Source organism: Babylonia areolata, chromosome 2 (assembly GCF_041734735.1).
Source record: "Babylonia areolata isolate BAREFJ2019XMU chromosome 2, ASM4173473v1, whole genome shotgun sequence".
Lineage (NCBI taxonomy): Eukaryota > Metazoa > Mollusca > Gastropoda > Neogastropoda > Buccinidae > Babylonia > Babylonia areolata.
In genome coordinates, this window is record NC_134877.1 from 51379217 (window position 1) to 51386716 (window position 7500).

The following is a 7500-nucleotide window of genomic DNA, read 5'->3' on the forward strand; positions in this document are numbered from 1 at the left end:
TTAAAGTATAATACACACATACACACACGCACGCAAACACACACACACACACACACACACACACACACACACACACACACACATGCACGTGTGTGCACATTTTTTTTTCACGGAAGAAATAGGAGAACAGAATAAAGAGTGATATAAAAAGAACGATGGACTCATGCAACCCTCGTCCTGGAAAGTTCACAGACTGTCTGCCTGCCTCTTTTCTTTCCCCCCTCTCTCTCTTCCCCTCTCTCTCCCTCCCTCTCTCTCTCCCCCTCTCTTCCTCCCCTCTTTATCCCCCCTGTCACAGTCACAGATGTATGTTTGCATGTATGTATGATTGTCAGTCGTGTGCGACTATGACCATCAGAACAGCAGAGGGGAGCACCTGCTGTCCTGACAACCTGGGCTAAAATTTGATTATTGTGGAGAGCGTCATGCCCAAGTTACATCCAAACTCTCTCGGCCAAGGGTGTTTTTCTTTGGACAGTCGGCGTTGGGAATAAATATATGGACAGTCGGCGTTGGGAATATATATATATATATATATATATATATATATATATATATATATATATATATATATGTATCTACGTGTGTGTGTGTGTGTGTGTGTGTGTGTGTGTGTGTGTGTGTGTGTGTGCGTTATCGAGAAATGGAGAAAAATAGACACTATTGCAGGCATGTACTGGGGTTTGTTGCATGGCAGTTTTTATACAACTTTATTCTATTTTTAATTCTTTTACAGGTTTGAGGAGATTGTAGTTGACGCAGATGCTCTCACACCTGATAATCATGGTTCTTTGCAGTCGGCTATGCTGTAAACAGCACTGAGAAAAGACGGAGTGAAGTAAGAACAATGGCTGGCACGTGAAACCCTTTTCCCTAAATGTGGCCACTGACTTTAGGTGCAGAGTAAAGGAAGGGCGACCTCACTGTCTGCCTGACTGTCTCTTTCCTCTCTATTTGTTTCTTTCTCTGTACTGGGCCTGCATGCGCGCGCGTGTGTGTGTGTGTATTTGTATGTGTGTGTGCATGTGTGTGTGTGAATGTGTGTATGTGTGCAAGCAAGCGCGCATGCGCACGTGCGTGTGTGCGTACGTACGCGCGTGCGTGTGCGTCCCCCCCTCTTTCTCTCTGTCATTTCCTCTATACACGCCGCACCCTCTCCCTCACCATTCTACTCCTTTTCTGACTTTCTCTCCTTTACACGCCACATGCCACCTCCCCCGCCCCCTCCCCACCCCCATCAAACTCTTACTCATACTACATCATGGCTGGCCATGGTTGTACGCTTTCACAAACCTCTTCTTTCCAAAAAAACCCTACTCTTTTCTCTTTTTAACACCTGCAACGATTGTAAGGTAATGAGTACTTCTATTATCAGATTGGGGGAAATGCACTTAACGAAAACACTTGCCTGCAATACCTGCTTGGCGGTCCAACTTCAATGCAGGCCAGGCACAAGTAAAAACTTGAGGCTTATTATTTCAGAGCAATAGAAAACTGACGGCATGAGGCAGTGAAGGAACGGAAAGGCAGTCATCCAGGACATGCGGAATATCATGAACCGACACAGCAACATCCTGAGCGCTTCAAACACCTCTAAAACAATTTGATATCACCCACTCTCCGAAGACAAACATATATTCATACATACACACACACATGGAGTGATGGCCTAGAGGTAACGCGTCCGCCTAGGAAGCGAGAGAATCTGAGCTCGCTGGTTCGAATCACGGTTCAGTCGCCGATATTGTCTCCCCCTCCACTAGACCTTGAGTGGTGATCTGGACGCTAGTCATTCGGATGAGACGATGGTCCGAGGTCCCGTGAGCAGCATGCACTTAGCGCACGTAAAAGAGTCCACGGCAACAAAAGGGTTGTTTCTGGCAAAATTCTGTCGAAAAATCCACTTCGATAGGAAAAACAAATAAAACTGCATGCAGGAAAAAATACAAAAAATGGGTGGCGCTGTAGAGTAACGACGCGCTCTTCCTGGGGAGAGCAGCCCGAATTTCACACAGACAAAACTGTTGTGATAAAAAGAAATACAAATACATACCTATTTACACAACATGCCAGCAGGCAAACCAGCATGCAGATGCACACGTGCATGCCCTGAATGCGTCGACTCCGCAACAAGGTTTGCTTAGGATGTAATAGGCTGTTAAATAGAGAAACGGAATAGCTGAGAACAGGAGGCCCTGTGAGAAACACCTAACGCCAAGTCAACAGGCCTGGTTTTAAGACGTAATCATTAAGAACATGCTCCTGCAGAGCCCCTGCAATTGACAGGAGTGACCTCCCTTTCGACTCCTCTTCCTTCCCCTCCATTTCGTTTGCTTTCTTTCTTTCTTTCTTTTATGCTTTTTTAATGTTTTTCTTTCTCGCCCAAATCCACTTTTAGCTTTAGTTTTTAAAACATATTCATTAAGAACTTGCCGCCACCACAGCTGCCACTCGAAAGGGGTGACTTCCCTTTTAACGGCTCCCCCTCCATGTTTGCCCTCTCTCTCTTTTTTCTTTAATTCTTCTTCCGTTTTTATGTGCTTCCACTTGCCTTCTTCATTTGTGTTTATTTTTTGCTCCAAAAAGACCCTTTAGCCCGGTTTTAAGACAGAATTATTAAGAACTTGTCACCGCTTGGCAGGGGTGATCGCCATTTTACTCCTCTTCCTCTTCCACCTTTTTCTTCTTCGTCGTCTTCTTCAATTCTCTTATTTTTCCTTCTGTTGTCTTTATTGTTGTTGTTGTTGGTCTTGTTCTTTGTCTTTTTCTTGTTCTTTTTGCATTTCTTTTTGCTCTTGGTCTTCCTCTGCTACTCTGCGTCAGCGACTGATGGACAGCAGATGGCAAAGTTGGGAAAGCCATATCGGATTAAGTAAGAGATTTGAATTATACAGCAGATGGCAAAGTTGGGAAAACCATATCGGATTAAGTAAGAGATTTGAATTATACAGAGTGGATAGCTCAACGCATTTAGTGAAAAAGTATCTATTGCTAAATCTTGATCGACATTTACGATCTGCTTTGATGAGGTTTAGATTCGGTATTTCAGAAATCAATACTCATTCTTATCGCTACAAACATGAAAATGATTCTGATCTGCTGTATCCAATATTTTAAGTTTCAAATGAAGATGAAGTCCACTTTGTTTTGGTGTGCCTTGTGCTGAATGATTTTCCTGAGAAGTTCATACCAAAGAAATATCATGCAGAGCCATGCTTGTTCCGTCTGGGTCTACTGATGGCATCTGATAATGACAGCATTAATCGAAATTTAGCATTGTATCTTTATAAAGCATTTCAGTTAAGAGAGACAATTGTGTCTTAATTTTTTGTGTTGTATTTATTTTCAAAGGACCTGTGATGCTTGTTTATTTCTTGGTTTGATTATTCATTATGTTTTTGTCCCTCTTCATATGGGGCTAAGGGCTTAAATGAATAAAATATCTGAATCTAACTCGTTCTATTTCTCCTTCTTCCCCTTAATCTCCTTCCTAATTCTTTGTCCTCTTATTTCTTCCTCTCTTTCTCTTCCTTCTTTGTGTGTGTGTGTGTGTGTGTGTGTGTGTGCGTGCGCGCGCGCGCACACGCGCGTGCGCTTTTGTTTGCACCTGTCTGTGTGTACTTTCACATGAATTTATATCTTGATTACTGCTGTGGAAATCAGCACAGGGTATTAGAAAAGATTACAGGTCAAACATGTGTGCAGTTTCTGCAAATAATGTTTGAAAAAAGCCACTGCTTATTACATCTATTCGACTCCATGGATGATACGATTTTCCCCAAAAGACGGAACAGATTACATTCTGATTCAGATCAATGCTGCATGCATTTGATAGTCAGACAGACAGAGCAAGGAGGTAATTTTGAATCAATTAGTTGTTGGATATTGGCATTGGGGTGAGGGTAAGGTGTGTGTGTGTGTGTGTGTGTGTGTGTGTGTGTGTGTGTGTGTGTTGTTTGTTTGTGTGTGTGTGTGTGTGTGTGTGTGTGCGCGCGCTCTCTCTCTCTCACACGCATACGCGCGCGCGTGCATGCGTGGTAGTGCGTAGGTATATATAAGCATCAACGTGTACAACTCCAGACTACTGAAGGGTAGAGTGCACCATCAATTTTAGACACACAAGGTTCACAAAAAGCTGTGGACCACTTGTGAACTTGCACAGGTGGGGTGGGGGGACATGTGGAGTGATTGCTGAAATTCTGGCGAACAGTGGTGTATGGAGCTAATGTAATGTTTCAAGTTTTAATTATCCTTTCACTCCTATTGGAGTATGGAGGATTGCTGCAAAATAATCTTTTCATGCCCAGAACAAACATTTCCAAATACACAACAATGTCACATAAAAGTTGAGAAATCATAAATGTCTTTTAACTCCAAAAGTGTAGCTAGGCAACATTTGCAAATCTAATCATCTTACTTCCAGCAAAAATGACTTTTTTTTGCCTCCTTTGAGCATATTACAAAAATTAAAAACCGATTTTGGAGACAAACATTTTTTAGGAACGTATCTATTTCGTAACTTATCATTATTGGGACATTCCATTATAAAATGAAACTCATCCCCAATCACAGACATGTTACAAACCTTACAAAGTCGTAACTCTCGTGGTATGCCTTTGTGTCTCCCTGTTTCTATTTCCAGCTTATGATTATTACTTCGAAATCTGATGAAGCTGGTAACGTAATTATCAGGCATTTGACTTATATGTTTTTCTCTACCAAATCCATTTTCGAAATTTCGATAAAACAAACATGTAATACTCGCCTCCAGAGCATGTCTCCATACATTTTGAAAACTATCTCTCAAAGCAATGTTGACATTCTTGCAGAAAGATTCTCTCTATAAGAAGAATTGAGCATCCCAAACACAGTCATACCCTGTTTCTATTAAAATTTGTCTGATACAACTCATCCATTTTGAAGAATAAATACCATTTCGATATAAATCAAGTTATATCAAATATATTTTCACAGAATATTTTTCTGATTTGATATCACTAAGCTAGTCCAAAATCGAACTAATCTAACTAATCGAACTAATGTAATGAGCATCACACATTGCCAGAGATGCTTTATTGCACAAGCACTTCTGTTGTTGTTGTTGTTGTTGTTATTGTTGTTGCTTTAACAATGAAACACCACAGCTATCGTGTGAATAATTGCAAATATTTTTGATTAAACATCGATTTTTCAAACACATTTGTCTACCTGTTCGATACACGTGTGCCTGAAATAGCCGCCAGTGTGTTCAATGAGAGGTGAAGCATGTGCTGCCTGCATACATTGAAATCATATCTCGTTGGTTTTGAATCATTTATATATGTTTTAAAAAAATGTTTTAAATTCTTTTCAAATTACATTTGATGAAAACATGCTCGCTTTGTTTAAGTGGTACTTAACTTTTTTTGTGAACAATGTGTATGCCTGTGGCCTCAATAGGAACTGTGCTGGTACTGGAGTCAAGCTGCGGAGTGTGGCATTCACAGCATCTGTGACGTCTGAAGCCTTTGACGTCATGGGTAGCAAGGATTTCCTGTCTGCAAAAACCCTTCCCTGCAACAGTGGCATTAACAGGGGGAGGGGGGGGTGGGGGGGTGGGGGGGGAGGCGTGTTTTTAAAAAAATTCATATTACTATTATTTTTTTTAAGGTAACAATAGCTGAGCTGTCTTTTATGTTTGTTTTGTTTCGCCAAAAGCTCTTTTTCGATTATTAGAACACTTTCTTGTTGTGACGTCAAAGGTTTACGTAGTTGAGTGTTAGCTTTATCCTCACTATTTTTCATATACAATAATCAGCGCACTCTTTCCTTGAATATAATACATTTCTTGTATTGACGTCAGAAGGCTAGAAAGCGTAGTGGAGTTTGTTTTCAATTATTTTATTATTTGCCAGCACGCTCTCTCCGTTTGAACAAAACTGTTCAAGATGTGAGTACAAAAAATCATTGCTGTGCATTTGACATGAATTTGCAGATACTTATGTTCACTTTGCTTGCGGTTTTTGTAGAAATGAGAGAGAGAAAGAGGGAGAGAGAGAGAGAGAGAGAGAGAGTATAATCATATATGAAAATGGACACACACACACACACACACACACACACACACACACACACACACACACACATATATATATATATATATATATAGAGAGAGAGAGAGAGAGAGAGAGAGAGATTTATTCATTCAGTTGTAGCCCCTCACTGAAAATGGTGATACATGTATATATAGCATACTTAGAATGACAGAAATCACTGGTCGCACGTGGCCACCAGTTTCGCGAGACATTATCGTTATTATCATGATCATTATTAACCATCATCATCATCATTGTTCCATATATTTCCTTCCGTTCCGAGCACTTCCGATTTTTTCAGAAGTATGTCTTTTCAATCATGACTGAGATTGGAAAAAAAATTATAACAACTAATGTTTGGATGAAGAAAAGAAAAAAAAGACCATAAGTATTTAATCTGTCACCCTCCAAAATAAAGATTTTTTTTGTCTTATCTTTTTCCCGTCCTGTCTTTTCTACTTTTTCTTACGTTCGGGCACCACTTTCTTCCTTTGTGTGTTAGGAAAAACATATACACGATCTTGACCTCCTTCAGAAATTAAAGACACTCATTTGTGACACTGCAGGACCCGATAGTGCATTTGGACACCTTCATGAGAGAGCTGCATCTCGTCTGAACGTCGTAGGACTGGTTGCATGGATCGAAAATTGATTTTTTTTTAATCATTTTTACTATCATTGTTATCACCATCATTGAATAATTATCTTGGTGGGGTTTTTTTTGCTATATGGTCCGCGCCGTTTCGCTCGTCGTTCTCCCACACATTCAGTTAAGATTTACTCCTACGTATTACTTATTAAGATCGACGATCGACATTTTTATCGTATCAAGTTGAATATGGTTTGCAACTCCAGTTTTTCGTATTGAGACTGGGAATCTTAATTGCTAAGCCTCGCTTAATGTGTTTTGAGAACTTTAATTGAGTCACTTTCCATGCTTTTGACTAATTGTGCCACGATAATTTTTAGTTATCACGCTACACTACTCTTTTTACATTATCGTGGGACCGAAAAAAAGGAGGGGAAAAAAAAGAAAGAAAAGAAAAGAAAAAATGACTCCTACCGCATATACGTGCCCCTGAAAGGTTGCGGAAAATTTCAGCTTTTCTACGTTATAATTTTACCATTTTGGATCATACTGAAAGTGCAATGATTGCTCGAAAGGAAACCTGGTTACAAACGGAATGTTCATGCTCCCTTCTTTGGCGTACATTCCATTTATTACATTCAAGCGTGCGAACCCCCCCCCCCCCCAAAAAAAAAAAAAAAACCAAAAAAAAACCCAACCAAACAAACAAAACAAAACAAAAACAAAACAAAACAAAACAAAACAAAAAAACAACAACAATAGAACACAAAACAACAACAACAACAACAACAACAACCCCCAAACAGCAGCAACAAGAAACAACAACAATAACAACAA

At 40.0% G+C, this 7500-nt stretch overlaps 1 protein-coding gene across 1 annotated transcript in view; it reads right to left on the reverse strand.

Annotated features, from left to right (window-relative positions):
- Nucleotides 1–7500, reverse strand: part of LOC143277682 (uncharacterized) — a 56461-nt gene that overhangs the window by 41032 nt on the left and 7929 nt on the right. The gene's annotated exons all lie outside the window — the stretch shown is intronic.